The sequence below is a fragment of the Taudactylus pleione genome, unplaced genomic scaffold (assembly GCF_031769625.1).
Source record: "Taudactylus pleione unplaced genomic scaffold, aTauple2 ptg000008l, whole genome shotgun sequence".
Classification (NCBI taxonomy): domain Eukaryota; kingdom Metazoa; phylum Chordata; class Amphibia; order Anura; family Myobatrachidae; genus Taudactylus; species Taudactylus pleione.
Genome location: NW_028284411.1, coordinates 454,359 through 477,161, shown reverse-complemented (window position 1 = coordinate 477,161; position 22,803 = coordinate 454,359). Strand labels below are relative to the sequence as shown.

Below are 22,803 nucleotides of genomic sequence, written 5' to 3'. Positions count from 1 at the left end.
GCGTGCGCCTGTGTCATAAGTAAAGGGCCGGCTGGCTTGACCGTTAAAGGGTGCTGTAACCCCCGAAAGTACACTCCAGTCCAAACCAAAAAAAAATTATTTTCTGTGTTTGTGAATTGTGTGCGCAGTAGCCGCACGTGCATCAACAAAGTAGTGCCAAGCGTGCCCCTGTGTCATAAGTAAAGGGCCGACTGGCTTGACCATTAAGGGTGCTGTAACCCCCGAAAGTACACTCCAGTCCAAACCAAAAAAAAAATTATTTTCTGTGTTTGTGAATTGTGTGCGCAGTAGCCGCACGTGCATCAACAAAGTAGTGCCAAGCGTGCGCCTGTGTCATAAGTAAAGGGCCGGCTGGCTTGACCGTTAAGGGTGCTGTAACCCCCGAAAGTACACTCCAGTCCAAACCAAAAAAAAAATTATTTTCTGTGTTTGTGAATTGTGTGCGCAGTAGCCGCACGTGCATCAACAAAGTAGTGCCAAGCGTGCGCCTGTGTCATAAGTAAAGGGCCGGCTGGCTTGACCGTTAAGGGTGCTGTAACCCCCGAAAGTACACTCCAGTCCAAACCAAAAAAAAAATTATTTTCTGTGTTTGTGAATTGTGTGCGCAGTAGCCGCACGTGCATCAACAAAGTAGTGCCAAGCGTGCGCCTGTGTCATAAGTAAAGGGCCGGCTGGCTTGACCGTTAAAGGGTGCTGTAACCCCCAAAGTACACTCCAGTCCAAACCAAAAAAAAAATTATTTTCTGTGTTTGTGAATTGTGTGCGCAGTAGCCGCACGTGCATCAACAAAGTAGTGCCAAGCGTGCGCCTGTGTCATAAGTAAAGGGCCGGCTGGCTTGACCGTTAAGGGTGCTGTAACCCCCGAAAGTACACTCCAGTCCAAACCAAAAAAAAAAATTTTTTCTGTGTTTGTGAATTGTGTGCGCAGTAGCCGCACGTGCATCAACAAAGTAGTGCCAAGCGTGCGCCTGTGTCATAAGTAAAGGGCCGGCTGGCTTGACCGTTAAGGGTGCTGTAACCCCCGAAAGTACACTCCAGTCCAAACCAAAAAAAAAATTATTTTCTGTGTTTGTGAATTGTGTGCGCAGTAGCCGCACGTGCATCAACAAAGTAGTGCCAAGCGTGCGCCTGTGTCATAAGTAAAGGGCCGGCTGGCTTGACCGTTAAAGGGTGCTGTAACCCCCAAAGTACACTCCAGTCCAAACCAAAAAAAAAATTATTTTCTGTGTTTGTGAATTGTGTGCGCAGTAGCCGCACGTGCATCAACAAAGTAGTGCCAAGCGTGCGCCTGTGTCATAAGTAAAGGGCCGGCTGGCTTGACCGTTAAGGGTGCTGTAACCCCCGAAAGTACACTCCAGTCCAAACCTAAAAAAAAATTATTTTCTGTGTTTGTGAATTGTGTGCGCAGTAGCCGCACGTGCATCAACAAAGTAGTGCCAAGCGTGCGCCTGTGTCATAAGTAAAGGGCCGGCTGGCTTGACCGTTAAAGGGTGCTGTAACCCCCGAAAGTACACTCCAGTCCAAACCAAAAAAAAATTATTTTCTGTGTTTGTGAATTGTGTGCGCAGTAGCCGCACGTGCATCAACAAAGTAGTGCCAAGCGTGCGCCTGTGTCATAAGTAAAGGGCCGGCTGGCTTGACCGTTAAGGGTGCTGTAACCCCCGAAAGTACACTCCAGTCCAAACCAAAAAAAAAATTATTTTCTGTGTTTGTGAATTGTGTGCACTGTGGCTGCACGTGCATCAACAAAGGAGCAGCGCCAAGCGTGCGCCTGTGTCCCATAAGTAAAGAGCCGGCTGGCTCATTTCTTAAAGGGTGGTGTAACCCACAAAGTGCACTACTCTCCAGCAAAAATAAAATAATATTTTCTGTGTTTGTGTGCGCTTTAGCCGCACGTATATATATCAATATAACATAAATGGAGGACCAAACTTTCTCCGATAAAAATAAAATAGGGAAAGATCAAGAACCTCTTCCTCCTAGTGCTGTTGCTGCTGCTGGGAGTTGTTCATCATCCCAGAGAGGAAGTAGGAACATCACTACTTTTACTAAACAATTGACCCTCCAACAGTCCCTAGCGATGAGGATGAAGTACGACAGCAGTCATCCTGAAGCAAAACGTATAACTGAGGCCTTGACTGCTATGTTGGTGTAAGACGTGCGTCCGGTATCCGACATTAGTGCAGTGGGATTTAGACAATTGATGGAGGTAGTGTGTCCTCGGTTCCAAATCCCGTCTAGATTCCACCTGCATCCTCAAAGCAGCAGCGACAAGCGTGCGTCTGTCTGTTAAAGGGTGGTGACACCCTCAAAGTGTGCTACACAAACAATTAAAATATTGTTCTTTTTTCTGTCTTTGTGAATTGTGTGGGCTGTAGCCGCACCTGCATCCTTAAAGCAGCAGCGACAAGCGTGCGTCTGTCTGTTAAAGGGTGGTGACACCCTCAAAGTGTTCTACACAAACAATTAAAATATTGTTCTTTTTTTTTCGGTCTTTGTGAAATGTGTGGGCTGTAGCCGCACCTGCATCCTTAAAGCAGCAGCGACAAGCGTGCGTCTGTCTGTTAAAGGGTGGTGTAACTCTCAAAGTGTTCCAAAAAATAAAAAACTATTTTTTTAATGTGTTTGTGACTTGTGTGCGATGTAGCCACACTTGCATCCTCAAAGCAGCAGCGACAAGCGTGCGTCTGTCTGTTAAAGGGTGGTGACACCCTCAAAGTGTGCTACAGAAACAATTAAAATATTGTTCTTTTTTTTTCTGTCTATGTGAATTGTGTGGGCTGTAGCCGCACCTGCATCCTTAAAGCAGCAGCGACAAGCGTGCGTCTGTCTGTTAAAGGGTGGTGACACCTCAAAGTGTTCTACACAAACAATTAAAATATTGTTCTTTTTTTTTTGGTCTTTGTGAAATGTGTGGGCTGTAGCCGCACCTGCATCCTTAAAGCAGCAGCGACAAGCGTGCGTCTGTCTGTTAAAGGGTGGTGACACCTCAAAGTGTTCTACACAAACAATTAAAATATTCTTCTTCTTTTTTCTGTCTTTGTGAATTGTGTGGGCTGTAGCCGCACTTGCATCCTCAAAGCAGCAGCGACAAGCGTGCGTCTGTCTGTTAAAGGGTGGTGTAACCCTCAAAGTGTGCTCCACAAACAATAAAAATATTCTTTTTTTTTTTCTGTCTTTGTGAATTGTGTGGGCTGTAGCCGCACTTGAATCCTCAAAGCAGCAGCGACAAGCGTGCGTCTGTCTGTTAAAGGATTACATCGGTGACAGCATCCAAGTAGGCATGTCAGACAGTCCGTACCTGTACTGGCAGGAAAAAGAAGCAATTTGGAGGTCCCTGTACAAACTGGCTCTATTTTACCTGAGTTGCCCCCCCTCCAGTGTGTACTCCGAAAGAGTGTTTAGTGCAGCCGGGAACCTTGTCAGCGAAAGGCGTAGGAGGTTGCTTCCACAAAATGTGGAGAAGATGATGTTCATAAAATGAATTATCAACTCTTCCAGGGAGACCAGCCTCCAGAACGTACAGAGGGACCTGTGGTTCCAGCAGGGACGAATTAATACTCTGTGAGGATGAGGATGTACACACTGAAGAGGGTGAGGAATCGGTGGATGAGGAGGATGAGGATGACATCGTGCCTCCGTAGAGCCAGTTTGTGCAGGGACACACTAATTGCCAGCTTGTTTTGTGGGGGCCCAAACGAACCAATAATTTCAGCCACAGTTGTGTGGCAGACCCTGGCGCTGAAATGATTGATTTGTTAAAGTGTGCATGTCCTGTTTATACAACATAAGGGTGGGTGGGAGGGCCCAAGGACAATTCCATCTTGCACTTCTTTTTTTTCTTTGCATTATGTACAGTTTGGGGCCTAGTTTTTCTAACTGCCATCCTGTCTGCCACTGCAGTGTCACTCCTAGATGGGTCACGTGTTTGTGCCGCCCACTCGTGTCGCTTAGCATAGTCATCCAGCTACCTCGGTGCAACCTTTTGGACATGAAAACACTATTGTGAGGTGTGAGGTGTTCAGAATAGACTGGAAATGAGTGGAAATTAAGGTTATTGAGGTTAATAATAGCATAGGAGCAGAGAAACCAACAAATTCTGTGATTTTAGCTGTTTTTATGCTTTTTTAAAAAAAAATACAGATCCAAAACACAAAACCCAGAACCCAAAACACGGAAGGGTGGTTTTGGCAAAACCAATCCAGATCCAAAACACGAAGAAAGATCCAGATCCAAAACCAAAACACAAAACACGAAAAGTGGCCGGTGCACACCCCTAATATATATATACTGTATATATATATATATATATATATATATATATCAGTATATTAATATGTATATATGCATATGTATATATAATATCCATATATATATAGAGTATATTAATATGTATGTATATATATATGCATATATAATATACATACAGAATATTAATATGTATGTATATATACATATACATGCATATGTATATATACTGTATATATATATATATATATATATATATATATATTATATATACATATGCATATATACATATATATACATACATATTTATATACCGTGTATATATAATATACATGTTATATAGGTCATATGTTTCTAACATGTATAAATCACGTATATAAACTTACTTTAATATGTTATATATTCATTTTCTTTATTATTCAGCTGCTGCCTACCTGCTGCTGCAGCACACAATAATAACAGCAACCATGGTCAGTTCGCTGGGCGCCAGCAGCCTGGCACAGTGCCGCAAGGTGCAAGTTGCATCACATCTGCTGCCTGCTCACGGTGTGGTGTGATGTGACATCTGTGGGAGGTTGGAGGCGGGCCGCGGAGCAAAGGCTCCGTCTGCCATATTTTAAAATTAAACTTAAAGGTCTGCCGTGCACTTTCACTGCACATAAGCTGTGCAGCTGGCCGACCTTGATAGCGGCAGCGGATCGACACGGGGAGGGGCAAGTTTAAGTTAGTGAAGGGTGAGTTGAAGCGCCGATCATGGCAGCACAAGCCCGGGGAGGGGGGTCAGTTAGGGAAGTGTAGGCTGAGCAGCCACCGGCCACCAAAGGCACCGGCCCAGCGGGAACTGGCCCGGTGTCCCGGCGGCCCAATCCGCCCCTGCCTCAAGGTCCCCATTATTTTATTTTTTAAAACCAAAATAATTACCGATTAGACCCTTTCCCTAATCCCTATAATTCCCTATGCTGCCTCCTCCCTATATTATAATTACCCCTCATTTGAAATCCCCCCTATAGTTCCCTATGTGGTCCCCTCCCTATAGTTCCCTATGTGGCCCCCTCCCTATAGTTCCCTATGCAGCCCCCTCCCTATAGTATAGTTATTTCTCACTGGTCATACTGTAGCTATCCGCCCCCCCACCACAGTTTCCAATGCACTCCCCCCTACTTACTTTTAATAGCGATCGCCAGTGTCGCAGCCGTTACTTCAGCTCCTCAGATCAGATCTAGCGTCGCGGCCATTCCTTCAGACCCCATGCAGTAACGGGTAGCCCGGTCCGCTGCCTGTTGCATGCCAGGCACTGACAGCTCCCGCACGGTCGCAAACCCGGACCCCCCTCCCGCCCACCTCCGCTCCCCAACCCTGACCCTCCCCGGCCGTGCAAGAAGAAAAAACAGGCAGCTATTTGGCAGCCTGCGCCCGGTGCACCCCGGTGACAGCGCTGCGTCACCACAGGGATCCGTGGCGCACAGATTGGCAACCACTGATTTATGGCAATCATTTTCTGAAAAAAAAAATAATATATATTAATTTCTTGCTTAATACATCTGACTGATACGACACTGTTGCATTGATCATGCAACAATTAATTCAATCGAATTTTCTTTTATTGCAAAATTCATCTCGTTAAATCGGCCCCATAATGTCATAAAACATCCAATGAGTTGGCAAAATTCTGTAATCCTTCAGCAGAGTTTAGAATCTCCTAAGAAGCCGATAATCCTTGGAGATGGCAGGCTTGCAGTATTCTCTTATATACAGCTTTGCAATGAGTAACCTTGGGTATCTTGGGCAAAGCAAACATTAGCTCTCTCATGTAGTGAGAAGGTCCTTCGCCATTTTATTAGGAATAACATGATGTATGTGTCAGCCAGTGCCAGGTGCGTGAATGAGATGCGCCCACCATCTGCATAACCCAGAGTGTAACAGGGTGACCCTGTGTTTTGTAGCGTCTCCGGGAGGCACAGACTGAATGTATCAGTGATATGATGGGAGATGCTGCCTGTTGTATAGGTCACATTCTCTTCTATGGGATTTTATACCAATACCCTTTGCGGAAAGACGCTCGTGTAAGATAGTAATAGGTTTGACCAACGGTGCTAGCTGGTAACTCCTCACTAATCTGATCAGCCCAAAGCCGTAATCCTTCAAGTACCGGGAATTTGCCGAGACTGCATAATAAAAAAAGTCTGCTGTGCCAGAGACAAAGGCCCGTATTCAATGTGGCAATAGTGTGTTTTAAAGCTTTTTCCTGCAGTTAGCAAAGCACGGCTACAAATGTGTGTACAGTACACGCCGAGGGCAAATGGAAGGTCAAACAATGCAACCCATTACAAATACAGGACGAGACTCACCCTCCATCATCCAGTAGCTCAGAACTAGCGTACACCAAGTATTTATGAAGAGATGAAAATATCCGCTTCCCCCTCCCCCTGTCCAGCAGGGATAGCCCCCCTCCCACCCATATGCACCCAAGGCACTCCTTGTCACTAAGCAATACATAAAATGAAATCTTGTTTTTGCATATAGCAGCATGCCTACTGAGTACTGGATTCTGGGCATACTCCTATCGGTAGGATCAAACACCGACATTTTGATCCACAGGCCATTTTACTTTAGCAGAACTCTGGGCATAGTTGCGCACATGGGGGCAAACTGCACCATCAAAATAGAGCGTGCTCTGGACATCAGCCCAAGGTTCCCCTTCTCAATTGCTACAGCATCTGTTCACCTTCCGCACACCCGCTGCTCTGCTATGCAGTGGTATGTGCTCTCCCCAACTCCCCCCCCCCCCCACTGCGGGACACTGCGGCCCGCGGGTGGGACAGTCCCAGAACAACGGGACTGTCCCGCTGAATGCGGGACAGTTGGGAGGTATGCACCAGAGAAATGTGCAGTACTATGCACACCATAGTACTGGGTAGCACTGGGCTCACCATAGTACTGTGCAGCACTGGGCACACCATAGTACTGGGCAGCACTGGGCACACCATAGTACTGTGCAGCACTGGGCACACCATAGTACTGTGCAGCACTGGGCACACCATAGTACTGTGCAGCTTTGGGCACACCATAGTACTGGGCAGCACTGGGCTCACCATAGTACTGTGCAGCACTGGGCACACCATAGTACTGTGCAGCACTGGGCACACCATAGTACTGTGCAGCACTGGGCACACCATAGTACTGTGCAGCTTTGGGCACACCATAGTACTGGGCAGCACTGGGCTCACCATAGTACTGTGCAGCACTGGGCACACCATAGTACTGGGCAGCACTGGGCACACCATAGTACTGTGCAGCACTGGGCACATCATAGTACTGTGCAGCACTGGGCACACCTTAGTACTGGGCAGCACTGGGCTCACCATAGTACTGGGCAGCACTGGGCACACTATACTACTAGGCACACCATAGTACTGGGCAGCACTGGGCTCACCATAGTACTGTGCAGCACTGGGCACACCATAGTACTGGGCAGCACTGGGCACACCATAGTACTGGGCAGCACTGGGCACACCATAGTACTGTGCAGCACTGGGCTCACCATAGTACTGTGCAGCACTGGGCACACCATAGTACTGTGCAGCACTGGGCACACCATAGTACTGTGCAGCACTGGGCACACCATAGTACTGTGCAGCACTGGGCACACCATAGTACTGTGCAGCACTGGGCACACCATAGTACTGTGCAGCACTGGGCTCACCATAGTACTGTGCAGCACTGGGCACACCATAGTACTGTGCAGCACTGGGCACACCATAGTACTGGGCAGCACTGGGCACACCATAGTACTGTGCAGCACTGGGCACACCATAGTACTGTGCAGCACTGGGCACACCATAGTACTGTGCAGCACTGGGCACACCTTAGTACTGGGCAGCACTGGGCTCACCATAGTACTTGGCAGCACTGGGCACACCATAGTACTGGGCAGCACTGGGTACACCTTAGTACTGGGCAGCACTGGGCTCACCATAGTACTGTGCAGCACTGGGCTCACTATAGTACTGTGCAGCACTGGGCACATCATAGTACTGTGCAGCAATGGGCACACCATAGTACTGGGCAGCACTGGGTACACCTTAGTATTGGGCAGCACTGGGCTCACCATAGTACTGTGCAGCACTGGGCTCACTATAGTACTGTGCAGCACTGGGCACATCATAGTACTGTGTAGCAATGGGCACACCATAGTACTGTGCAGCACTGGGCACACCATAGTACTGTGCAGCACTGGGCAAACCATAGTACTGGGCAGCACTGGGCACACTATACTACTAGGCACATCATAGTACTGTGCAGCACTGGGCACACCATAGTACTGTGCAGCACTGGGCAAACCATAGTACTGGGCAGCACTGGGTACACCTTAGTACTGGGCAGCACTGGGCACACCATAGTACTGTGCAGCACTGGGCACACCATAGTACTGTGCAGAACTGGGCACACCATAGTACTGTGCAACACTGGGCACACCATAGTACTGTGCAGCACTGGGCACACCATAGTACTGGGCAGCACTGGGCACACCATAGTACTGGGCAGCACTGGGCACACCATAGTACTGGGCAGCACTGGGCACACCATAGTACTGGGCAGCACTGGGCTCACCATAGTACTGGGCAGCACTGGGCACACCATAGTACTGGGCAGCACTGGGCACACCATAGTACTGGGCAGCACTGGGCACACCATAGTACTGTGCAGCACTGGGCACACCATAGTACTGGGCAGTACTGGGCACACCATAGTACTGGGCAGCACTGGGCACACCATGGTACTGTGCAGCACTGGGCACACCATGGTACTGGGCAGCACTGGGCTCACCATAGTACTGTGCAGCACTGGGCTCACCATAGTACTGTGCAGCACTGGGCACACCATAGTACTGTGCAGCACTGGGCACACCATAGTACTGGGCAGCACTGGGCACACCATAGTACTGTGCAGCACTGGGCACACCATAGTACTGTGCAGCACTGGGCACACCATAGTACTGTGCAGCACTGGGCACACCATAGTACTGGGCAGCACTGGGCACACCATAGTACTGTGCAGCACTGGGCACACCATAGTACTGGGCAGCACTGGGCACACCATAGTACTGTGCAGCACTGGGCACACCATAGTACTGGGCAGCACTGGGCTCACCATACCGTGTTTCCCCGATAATAAGACACTGTCTTATTTTTTTTTTTTGTTCAAAAAAACACCATAGGGCTTATTTTCGGGGTAGGTCTTATATTAATTATCATTGACAGCAGTGCCCCTTATGCAGGCCCCCCTTGCAGGCCCCCTTGTAGAAGTGACCCTTATGCAGGCCCCCCCCTTGCAGGCCCCCTTGTAGAAGTGCCCCTTATGCAGGCCACCCCTTGCAGGCCCCCCTGTAGCAGTGTCCCTTATTGCAGTGCACTTACCTGTCTCGCTGCCGTCCGGGATGTCGCTCTCACTTGCGTGCTGACTGGATCTAACATGATCCAGCAGGCGCGGCCGCACAGAATCCTCAGCACGCGGGTGATGTCATGACGTCACCCGCGCACTGCATGACTGGGAACGCTGGTCTCTGCAGCGTTCCCAGCTCAAAATTAGATTCAGGTAGGTCTTATTTTCGGGGTAGGGTTTAATTTGGACTGGGTTACAAAATTAAGGGTAGGGCTTATTTTCGGGGTAGTCGGGGAAACACGGTAGTACTGTGCAGCACTGGGCACACCATAGTACTGGGCAGCACTGGGCTCACCATAGTACTGGGCACACCTTAGTACTGTGCAGCACTGGGCACACCATAGTACTGGGCAGCACTGGACACACCATAGTACTGGGCAGCACTGGGCTCACCATAGTACTGGGCACACCTTAGTACTGTGCAGCACTGGGCACACCATAGTATATTGCTACCTGTATTTTATATCAGTCACTAGAATAGTCTGTTTGTCAGATAGGCCTAGCAGGTGATGGATTTGACCATAGGGCCTGATTCAGACCCGGTCGCTAGCAAGCGTCCGTTCGCTGCTGCCGATGTTCGCTAATCCGCGCATGCGTATGCATCGCAGTGCGCGTATGCGAACTACTCATTGCGATCGGGACCCGCTCGCTCGCCCTGCAAAGACAGCCCAGTGTAATGGGTGACAGGAGAGGCCGTTTGTGGGTGGTAACAGGGGCGGTCCAGTAAAAACGGGGGTGTGTTGGTGCAAACGCAGGCGAGTGTCTCAACGCCATTTCAGAGGCGTGCATAATTAACAGGCAGCGTCATAGTACACGTCACCAGAATTCCTCGCAGTGCTTGTGGTAGGGTAGAGGCAACCACAAGCGCTGCAATCGCTTCCGATGGTCCTCGATGTACCAATGTTTTAATACACTTCACGGAGATGACGTGCGCTAGTGGGCATCTCACCATACGCTAATGGGTTTCTGCATGCACAAAGTGATCGCACGCCAAGACATAGTGGGCGTGCTTATGCTTTGCCGTGCGATTGGCTTCCTTGACGTCACTTAGCTGACCGCATCTAGCGAACGGGTCTGAATCAGGTCCATAGTTTTTAGACATAGGGCCATATTCAATTTGAGGCAAAATCTCCGTTATCGCCTGTTTCACATATGCCTATATTCAATGGGTGCGAAAAGTCTTTGTTAAAAAATGGGGATAAGTTTTCACCATGTAATACATGGCAAAAAAAAAGTGCAGAATTGGGGTTTTGGGGTGCAGACTTTAAAAAAAATAGCCTGCCCCACTGGGGGTGTCCCCTAAAAGTATTCTGTGTCAAAGTTTTTTTTTAAAAAGTCCTCAGGACACCCAAAAAAAAATTAACTTTAATTTTGGGGGGGGCGAAAAAAAAATTATTGGATAACAAAGTTTTAAACTAGCGAAATTGATTAAGACTGGGTTCCCAAGTCTTAATCAATCAATCACCCTGCGGCAGGTGTTTTCTAGAATGCGGATGGCATCGGCAGGTGCATTTTTGAAGAATTTTAAAAAATTATTTTAGGGACTTAAAAATATGCTTGCACCCATTTTCATGTACCTCAAATTTGATGGGACTAAATGCTATTCTTCACCACTTCTTCACAAGCGCATTTATGCACCTGCCGCAGCTATTTCAAAATCCGACTTTCCTTTCTGCAGGCCAAAACGGGGGTAACTATAGTGATCCCCCATGTCAGACCATTTTTAGGGGGGTGCCTGGATGATTTCCCGAAAATTGCAAGGACTTTTCCATACTTACCTTTCCGCCGGGTCCCATTTTCGCCGGATCAAAATTGAATACGGGGATAAGCGGGCACGTGCCCGATATTTTATCCCAGGAAAAAACTCAGACGATGGCGATAAGACCGAGCTCTGACTTTTCGCCTCAAATTGAATATGGCGCATCCCCATAATATAAACAACGCCTATTTTGCCTTTGCCATGAGCTGGTAGAAAAGCCGGGGCCACTTGATTGCATTTACTCCCCAGGCTAAATGTTGCCAGCCAACCCCTCCTAGCCTTCTGTATATGTAGTTACAAACGCCTCCAGTCCTCCTGTCTTATCAGGCCACTGAGGGTCTCATTCACAGTTGGAGCAAAGTAAAAATAAGGAGTAACTTTGCACCTTAAAAACCATGCTCATACCTCCCAACCATCCCGTTTTCAGTGGGACAGTTCCGATTTTCAGGCACTGTCCAACCCATGGGGCGCAGTGTCCCACGATTTATGGGAGGGGGGTTGGGAGAGAAACTGTCACTGCTGCTCTGCACAGAATGCGTGCGGCATCCATATAAAACTGGGCGAGGCTGGGGACAGCCCAGCAGCTGCCAGTGTGCTGGACGCGCCCCCAGCGTGCAACACCCATCGCTTCCCTTAAATGTCACACTTCAGGGGGCATGTTCTAGCGGGCACAAGGCCTCGACCTCTTTCACGCCCGCAAGATATCCTGCATCTGCACTGCAGAATGTTGGGAGGTGTAATGTGCAGTGGGCGTGTCCTAGCTCAGATGTAAATCGCACTATTATAATAAAGCTGTCCAGCACCTGTGGGCTACATGCAGAAACAGCCGGTATTTACCCTGCATGCAAAAAATAATGCATGTATTTGCCCCCCTTGCATTGCAGCATGGTCTGCCCAGATGCACGGTTACTGGCTCAATCCCAGTGGCGGGCTGGGCCGGGGGGCAGGGTGCCATGTGCCCCCCGGGCCGCAGCGTCATGCGGGCCGCGGGCCAGTGCAGTCTGTGTCACTGTGACACAGACTGCACCGCGTGTGTAGCGCTGACCGGACGGAGTTCGGTCAGCGCTACACTGACACACAGCCGCCGGCTTCGGCAGCTGTGTGTTTGTTGTAAGCAGCAGCCAATGAGAGTCTGTCAGACTCTCATTAGCTGCTGCTGCGCCCACTGCGGGAGCCGCTCCATCTTCCAGCTCCCGCAGTGGGCAATGGGAGAGGCGTCATGACGTCATATGACGTCTCTCCCATAATGCAGAGCGGTCCGGCCTGGGAGGACAGACGGATGGCGGCGGCGGGAGCGGGGATTCAGGTAAGTGGGGTTTTTTATTTTGTTTTTTATATTACGTGTGTCTGGCACTACTGGGGGCACTATAAAGGGGGGACTACTACTACTACTACTGGGGGCACTACAAGGGGGATGGGGGACTACAACTACTGGGGGCACTACAAGGGGGGGACTACTACTACTGGGGGCACTACAAGGGGGAGGGGACTACTACTACTGGGGACTACTAATACTACTACTGGGGGCACTACAAGGGGGTGGGGACTACTACTACTGGGGACTACTACTACTGGGGGCACTACAAGGGGGGAGGGGACTACTACTACTGGGGACTACTACTAGTGGGGGCACTATAAGGGGACTACTAATACTACTACTGGGGGCACTACAAGGGGGTGGGGGACTACTACAGGGGACTACTACTACTGGGGGCACTACAAGGGGGGAGGGGACTACTACTACTGGGGACTACTACTACTGGGAACTACTACTACTGGGGGCACTACAAGGGGGGAGGGGACTACTACTACTGGGGACTACTACTACTGGGGGCACTATAAGGGGACTACTAATACTACTACTGGGGGCACTACAAGGGGGGGACTACTACTACTGGGGGCACTACAAGGGGGAACTACTACTGGGGGCACTACAAGAGGGGCTACTACTACTGGGGGCACTTCAAAGGGGGGGACTACTACTAGGGGCACTACAAGGGGAGAGGACTACTACTAGGGGCACTGAATAGGGGGGAGGGGACTACTACTAGGGGCACTACATAGGGGGAGGGGACTACCACTGGGGGCACTGCATCGAGGGACCACTGCTAGGGGCTCTATGTAAAGGGCAATACTGGGGGTACTGCATAGGGGGGAGACTACAACTGGGGTCACTATTTAAGGGGCATTGCATAAGGGTTACCACTATTGGGGGGAATGCATGGGGGGTGGACTGCTACTGGGGGCACTATATAAGGGGCACTGCATGGGGGTACCACTATTAGGGGCACTATATAAGGGGCTTACTACTGGGGGCACAAGGGCCACTGCACAGGGGGGACCACTACTGGGGGCACTATATAAGGGGCGTACTACTGGGGGCACAAGGGGCACTGCATAGGGGGGATCACTACTGGGGGCACTACTGGAGGCCTGCATAAGGGTGTTCTTTCCTGTGGCACACGGGGGTACTGCATATGGGCACTACGACAGGGGGATGCCCTAATCTTTATTTTTACCTTACATTAATCCCATATGGACCCGCCTCCTCCCTGGAACACTTGAGGGGGGGGGGGCGCCGTAGCACGCATGTTCTTCGGGCACCTTGGCTACACGCTACTCCTCTGCCAGGGCCGCCTGCATTCATTTGCCCCCCAGGCTAAAAGTTGCCAGCCAGCCCCTGCTCAATCCCACAATCTTCATGTGTACTGGTGTGACAACAAGCACAACAATAGGTGTATTATATAATATTACAATACCTCATCATACAGTATATTATAACATACTGTACATTATATTGTATATTATAAGGAGTGTCTCAGAACCAGCTCAGTCTTAGGACATCGATTTATTTGCGCTTCTCTGACCATTTTCCTTGTGTGAAGGTTGCGTGGCCAGGTAATTGCAGCCAGTCTCTGGACACGTGGCGCTGACAATAATTTATGTGGCCGTCACACAGGACGGTCGCTGTGGATATCGCATTCTCCTGCACGTTTCCTTCAAAAATTGATTTAATCTGTCCCCGAGTTTTATGGTTTACACATCATAAATACTTCATGATTACCTTGATCTCCTGGCACTGTCATACCATAAGGAAGATATATACACAGGGCTGCATTTATATACTGCGGGGGAAAACAACGCTTGTTAGGAGCGTGGACAAGATCATTGTCCTTGGTTTCAGCGGAGCATTATTAACCTGTTCATTCACGTGTCTCCAGACCTCCCTACTGCATATTATACAATAATGAGCCCAACCACAGAATGACTCTGAAGTCTACTCAGGGCCAGACTAGCAATGGGGCGGATGGGACTACAGCTCCAGGCCTCCACATAATGATAGGCCCATCGTCATGACAGCCTGGTCGCGAGCAGTCACCAACTGGCCACATGGTTGGGCATGGCCATGAGAAAATGGGCGTGTCTATAAGGCATGGCCATGAGAAAAGGGGCGTGTCTTTAAGGCGCGCCCCCTTTTCATCACTCTTGGGGACCTGCCCTGCACTTACAGACATCCCGGGCTGCCCCCAAGCTCTCCTCTCTCTGTGAATAGATGCCGCGCACTGCAGTTTTTCCCACCCGCAGGATCTGCGGACCCGCAGATGGGGACGGCACCCGGCATGTTGTTTTAGCTGTGCACCGCCAAAAGAGCAGAGCGCATTCTGCCCTTTTCAAATTGGGCAGGGCGCAGCATCCCACTAAAATAGCCTATAGCAGGAACGTTTGTTGGTCATAAATATTTTATTTGTATTTCTATTTTACGTACAAAATGATGCCATTGTACTACTTTGACCTATTTGGGGAGACATTGGGGCTCATAGTGTTCCGTGGGGCACTTGAAGGGTTGGAGGTCCGAGACCAAATCATTTTATGTATGGTTCAGTGCTGGTGGATAATCGGAAGCGCAACTCTTGCCTGCATCACATAACTGAACCTAAGGATGACATAGAAGCACAATTTGCTTAATTTAATAATTTTTGATGAATTTTATAAGAAATTTTTGGCCCTGGGGTGCCTTGAAAAAAAAAAATACTGGAGGTCACCATTATACGAGAAAGTTTGGGAACCACTCGTGTAAAGGGGTTTATATGCCCACACGGCACTGGCCACACCCACACAGCACTGGTCACACCCACACAGCACTGGCCGCTCCCACACAGCACTGGCCACACCCACACATCACTGGCCGCACCCACACAGCACTGGCCACACCCACACAGCACTGATCGCACCCACACAGCACTGGCCACACCCACACATCACTGGCCACACCCACACAGCACTGGCCACACCCACACAGCACTCATCGCACCCACACAGCACTGGCCACACCTCTTGCTCACAATAGGCCCTTGATCATGTTCAGGCCCAGGCCCTAGGGACCCTTAATCCGCCCTTTGTCTGCTGAGCACCTGACTGCTGTGGGCAATTCCAAGACCATCGTGAAGTGAAGCGAATATGTCAGAGAGCGTGTACAGGTCTATTCACTTATGTATTTTTGCAATATTAAAAAAAGAAAACAACATTTATTAGACTGCAATAACTCCTGTTATAGGCTTACACCTAACTTCTGCGTCTACAGGGGAGATCTATAACACCTCTGAGAGAGATTACTAAACCTTGGGGTGCCAACCAATCAGCTCCTAACTGCCATGTCACAGGCTGTATTTGAAAAATGGCAGTTAGGAGGTGATTGGCTGGTACTTTATCTCTCTCCAAGGTTTAGTACATCTACCCCAAAGTGGTGAAGTTGCCCTTAGCAACCTTTTAGCTGCTAGCTGTCATTTATATAGCACGTTCTATGAAATGACACTTAGGGGTATATATGTACTAAAGTGTGACTTTATTAGAAGTGGAGATGTTGCCCATAGCAACCATTCAGATTCTACTTATCATTTATCTAGCATCTTTTAGAAGATAATAGCTAGAATCTGATTGGTGGTTGCTATGGGCAACATCGCCACTTCTAAAAACCCTGCACTTTAGTAAATATGAGTGGCTGCTGATTGGTTGCTATGGGCAACTGCTCCACTTTAGCATTCCAAGGTTTGATACACCCCCTCCTATGTAGCATACTGCAAAAGCAACCAAAGAGTTTTTTAAGGCTAAAAAGTGGAATGTTATGCAATGGCCAAGTCAATCCCCTGACCTGAATCAGATTGAGCATGCATTTCACTAGATGAAGACAAAACTGAAGGGAAAATGCCTCAAGAACAAGCAGGAACTGAAGACATTTGCAGTAGAGGACTGGCAGAGCATCACCAGGGATGAAACCCAGCGTCTGGTGATGTCTATGCGTTCCAGACTTCAGGCTGTAATTGCCTGCAAAGGATTTGCAACAAAGTATTAAAAAGTGAAAGTTAGATTTAGGATTGTTTAGTTTGTCCCATTACTTTTGTCCCCTTAAAAAGTGGGAGGCACATACAGAAACCGTTGTAATTCCTACACCATTCACCTGATTTGGATGTAATTGCCCTAAAATTAAATCTGAAAGTCTGCAGTTAAAGCACATCTTGTTTATTTCATTTCAAAGCCATTGTGGTGGTGAATAGAGGACAATATATGAAAATTCTGTCAATGTCCCAATATTTATGCACCTGACTGTAAGTGCATCTGTGCTCTAAGCTGTTTCTATTCCTTTCTACATGTAATTACTACACAATCCTATGTTGCTATGGAAAGTCTGGATTTTAATTTATTAAAAATCCAGTCAGTCTGCACCGTGTTCTGTTACTACAGCTGATAACATTAGGGTCCAAGGCATTTGCCATTACTGCTCTGAGGCCTGTCCCCATTACAGGTCACTACTGGCCTGGACAGGGCTATAAGTGCTTGCAGACTGCAGTAACAGTGTATCTCTCTGCAGACCTGTATTTTTGTTTTTTGCTTTATATGACTATTTGTGCCCTGGGTGACTGGCACTGGATATCTCCGTGTGTCAAAAACAAGTTCCATCAGTAACACGTCGTCAAACTAAAAATTGGTTTATTATTGCTTGGGCTCAGAAGTGAATTGATGCGACTCTGCTTTAGCGATTCAACAACCAGATTTATTTTACCCACCCTCGCAGATTTTTCGGGAGACTCCTGAGTTCTGCGTGGCTGTCAGTGACTTCCGAGGACGCAGACTAGCCTCCTGCAGGCCTCCCACTTCCCCAGGGAATTGGTCTGGGGGTTTGATGACACGACCTTGAATTGTGCCCTGCCCCCTACTGTACAATGCCATGAATCACGGCTTCGTACTGCGGGGGGCAGCGCCACGATAACCTGACTAGCACCAAGTCCCCCCTCCTCACCAATTTACCAGAGTGTTATCATTCACAGTCGGCAGGTAGGCATTCATAATAATTGCTGCTGGTCAATGATTTGGTTTATAAATATTGGTTTGGTAATAATGTTGCCATATTAGAGGATCTATATACTCATACATGTCTACTTTTCAGCTCTCTCCTCCGGGAGAAGCCCAGAGGAGAAACCCCGCTGACTGGAGGCGAGGGTGGGGCCCGTCACTATGCCCCCTCACTGGGAATGCCACGTAGAGCAGGGGCAATCCTGAGGGGGGAGAGGACCAATATGATGTGATTTGCATAGAAACGCGTCATGTTGGCCTTGTCCTCTCTCCGTTACTCGCGTTTCGCAGCATTATCCTCCCCATGGTGCCCATTTTGTTAGAAAGTGTGCTGGATATGGGAGGACCACCTACTCCTGCGCAGGGTGCGGAGGACTGCCTGCAAATTCAGGTGTCTCCTGCGACTTCTGGGACAAAAAAGGCAGGTTAGACGAGGCTGGTAGGCAAGTATGATATATTGCTCAAACATAAAATGGCCGCTCTGCCTAGCTATCTAATGTCACCGCTGTGCTACGGTCTAACAAAGTGAGGGGTCTATTTACTAAGCAGTGTTAGGAGACAGAGTGAAAAGTGATAAGGTGCCAGCCAATCAGCTCCCAACTGTCATTTTTCAAACACAGCCTGTGAGATGACAGTTGGGAGCTGATTGGCTGGCACCTTATCACTTTCTTATCACTTTTCACTCTGTCTCCTAACACTGCTTAGTAAATAGATGCCTAAATCTTTAGCCCTCTCTCTCCAGTACAGCTGTGGCGGCGGTGTTATGTGTTACAGTCACAGTTTAATAAAACCTGCAAATGTGTTTATGAATCAATAACAGCAAAACACACAAGGGTAGAAAAACTGGAAAAAATAGCTGTTTATAAAGGCTGTTACATCGAGGCACTCACACACAGCCCTGCTGAAAGTACGTAGAAAGCCTTGGCATGTACTGGGTCAGCAAAGTGTGTTCTCTGAGCCCGCGCTGCATTGAGTACCAAGTCCTTTACAAGCGCGCCTGTTTTACTACATTATGTTGTGGTATCGAGCGTTGCGCCTCCGGAATACTGCAGGCAAAGATGAAATTGATGAAAAAGAAAATTAACGCCTGTCAGGAAGTGCGTGATGAAGGGCCTGCGCACGTTATGTGTTTTGGCCTATCAGCATTAAAGTGTGTTTACCAGGCTGTACTACGGTGCATTGTGTGAGCAATATAATAGCCTGTGTGAACGAGCGCTAATCCAGCTGCTGTCAGTTCACTGTTGAAGCTCTAGTTGCCCATGTGGAATAAATATCTGTCATTTAAATGTAATAATACAACTGCTCAATTTTGGCTTATCCTGCAGCCATGTCACATGCATAGTGCACATGTTAAGGCCCCCATACACCTGCGACGGATTGCCGCGATGTTGCAATCCTGCATCCCGGAATTGCAGGATTGGTGAAATCCAACATGTTGGATTTCCCAGATTTGCCGATCACGATCAAAATACGATCTTGATTGGCACATCGATGAAATTTAAAATGGTGGGTTTCTGAGACGAGATGAGGGATCCTGAGATGGATCGTTGGAACATCAATGGCTGCTGGTCGGCATTTCCGACCGGTGGATCGGCGTTTCCAATCTGATCGCAGGATCACGCAATCCGCCGGCAGATGTATGGGGGCCTTTAGTAACACATGACGTCACATGCTTGGCGCACATGCTAGCAACAAGTGTTTCACTTACTGTTATCAGTGTGATTACAGAGACACGGATCGGTCATCAATGTTTCCTAAACACACAGACTGAGTGAAGGAAACCTTATTGGTCAATGAGATCCCGCAGGGTGTAAGCACGTGCTGCGGTCAGTGAGAGGGGGAGGAATCACTGGCAATATGTTACCTGACAAATAGGAGGACATCAGTCTCGGGATAGTAATGGCTGTCAGCGGAGAGAATTGCCGCAGGAAAAACTGTTACCCGCTTACAAATGAAACTTGTTTTTCTGCAGCAAGTACAGAAATATCAAGCCGGTAGCTGGTACCAAAATTAATCTCTTGCTCTGAAAATTGTCTATGTGAAGTGAATGTGTGAACACTGTATGTGATGACACCAATCTTCCTGCATCACTGTGACAGGAGTCTGACATCACTTCTTAGTGCTGCCGGGGGACCCTGCTCCTTCCATTATATAATACCAACTTTTGATAATCTCCCATGCGAGGTACGCGCCCTTCTGCTCCACGGGAGGTTTCTGTCCTCCCTGAGTTTGCCTTAGGACACCTGCGTTACGGTTTGACTGGTGTACCGCCCCAGTCAAACTCCCCAGTCAAATTGCGACACCATGTCCCTGCCTCCTGCTGTTCAAAGCCGCAATTCAGGGCATTTTGCAGCTGGGGGCCAAAATTACGTGAATCAATGCAGAGCCCATCAAAAAATCCAAAAAGTGGGCAGCATGCAAGCTTCCGGGAAAGCCCCCCTGAAATTCAGGACATTGCAGTAGAATTGGCAAGCATACATTATATACAGATGTGTCCTCAGACATTTAGCCTGAATACGCCATGCGTCGTGAGATGCCTGACATGAGTCGCCAGGTTCCGTGCTACTCTGCTAGAGCCGGGCGTCTTTTATGCATTTGTTTTCAGCCGCTGTATCGTAGCATTTCGTATACAGATTCTGACTCAGTAGCTGATTCAGCACAGGACGAAATTGCTCACTCCCTGTATGACACCCCCTGTATGACATCCCCTGTATGACACCCCCTGTCTGACACCTCTGTATGACACCCCCTGTCTGACACCCCTGTCTGACGCTCCCTGTCTGACGCCCCCTGTCTGACGCCCCCTGTCTGACGCCCCCTGTCTGACGCCCCCTGTCTGACGCCCCCTGTATGACGCTCACTGTATGACGCTCCCTCTCTGACGCCCCTGTCTGACACCCCCTGTCTGACACTCCCTGTATGACGCCCCCTGTCTGAAACCCCCTTTCTGACACTCCCTGTATGAACCCCCTATCTGACACTCCCTGTATGACACCCCCTGTATGACACCCCTGTATGACACCCCCTGTCTGACACCCCTGTGTGACACTGCTGTCTGACACCCCCTGTCTGACACTCCCTGTATGACACCCCCTGTATGACACCCCTGTCTGACACCCCCTGTCTGACACCCCCTGTCTGACACCCCCTGTCTGACGCCCCCTGTCTGAAACCCCCTGTCTGACACCCCCTGTATGAAACCCCCCTGTATGACACTCCCTGTATGACACCCCTGTATGACACCCCCTGTATGATACCCATGTATGACACTCCCTGTATGACACCCCCTGTATGATACCCATGTATGACACCCCTGTATGACACCCCCTGTCTGACACCCCTGTCTGACACTCCCTGTCTGATGCCCCCTGTATGACACCCCCCTGTATGACACCCCCTGTATGACACCCTCTGTATGACACCCCTGTATATGACACCCCTGTATGACACCCCCTGTATGACACCCCCTGTATGACACCCCCCTGCATGACACCTCCTGTATGACACTCCCTGTATGACACCCCCTGTATGACACCCCTCTGTATGACACCCCCTGTATGACACCCCCTGTAAGACACTCCCTGTATGACACCCCCTGTATGACACCCCCTGTATGATACACATGTGTGACACCCATGTGTGACACTCCCTGTATGACGCACCCTGTATGACATCCCCTGTATGACACCTCCTGTATGACACCCCTGTATGACACCCCCTATATGACACCTCCCTGTATGACACCCCCTGTATAAGACCCCCTGTCTGATACCCCCTGTATGACACCCCCTGTCTGACACCCCCTGTATGACACCCCCTGTATGACGCCCCCTGTGTGACGCCCCCTGTGTGACGCCCCCTGTATGACACCCCCTGTATGACACCTCCTGTATGACACCCCTGTATGACAGCCCCTGTATGACAGCCCCTGTATGACGCCCCCTGTATGACGCCCCCTGTATGACACCCCCTGTATGACATCCCCTGTAGGATACCCATGTATGACATCTCCTGTATAACACCCCCTGTATGACACCTCCTGTATGACACCCCTGTATGACACCCCCTATATGACACCTCCCTGTATGACACCCCCTGTATAAGACCCCCTGTCTGATACCCCCTGTATGACACCCCCTGTATGACACCTCCTGTCTGACACCCTGTATGACACCCCCCGTATGACACCCCCTGTATGACATCCCCTGTATGACACCTCCTGTATGACACCCCTGTATGACACCCCCTGTATGACACCCCCTGTATGACACCCCCTGTCTGACACCTCCTGTATGACACCCCCTGTCTGACACCTCCTGTATGACACCCCCTGTCTGACACCTCCTGTATGACACCCCCTGTCTGACACCCCCTGTCTGACACTCCCTGTGTGACACCCCTGTATGACACCCCCTGTATGACACCCCTGTATGACACCTCCTGTATGACACCCCCTGTCCCCCTGTATGACACCCCCTGTATGATACCCATGTGTGACACCCCCTGTATGACACCCCCTGTGTGACACCTCCCTGTCTGACACCTCCCTGTGTGACACCTCCCTGTGTGACACCTCCCTGTGTGACACCCCGTGTGACACCCCCTGTGTGACGCCCCCTGTATGACACCCCCTGTATGACACCTCCTGTATGACACCCCTGTATGATACCCCCTGTATGACACCCCCTGTATGACACCCCCTGTATGACAGCCTCTGTATGACACCCCCTGTATGACGCCCCCTGTATGACACCCCCTGTATGATACCCATGTATGACACCTCCTGTATGACATCCCCTGTATGACATCCCCTGTATGACATCCCCTGTATGACACCTCCTGTATGACACCCCCTGTATGACACCCCCTGTATGATACCCATGTATGACATCTCCTGTATGACACCTCCTGTATGACACCCCCTGTATGACACCCCTGTATGACACCCCCTGTCTGACACCTCCTGTATGACACCCCCTGTCTGACACCCCCTGTCTGACACTCCC

General features: G+C 49.4%; 1 protein-coding gene across 1 annotated transcript in view; it reads left to right on the top strand.

The window, feature by feature from the left end:
- SORCS1 (sortilin related VPS10 domain containing receptor 1) overlaps positions 1 to 22,803 on the top strand; it is a gene marked incomplete at its 3' end in the record, with an annotated part of 674,820 nt that overhangs the window by 209,623 nt on the left and 442,394 nt on the right. The window lies entirely within an intron of this gene.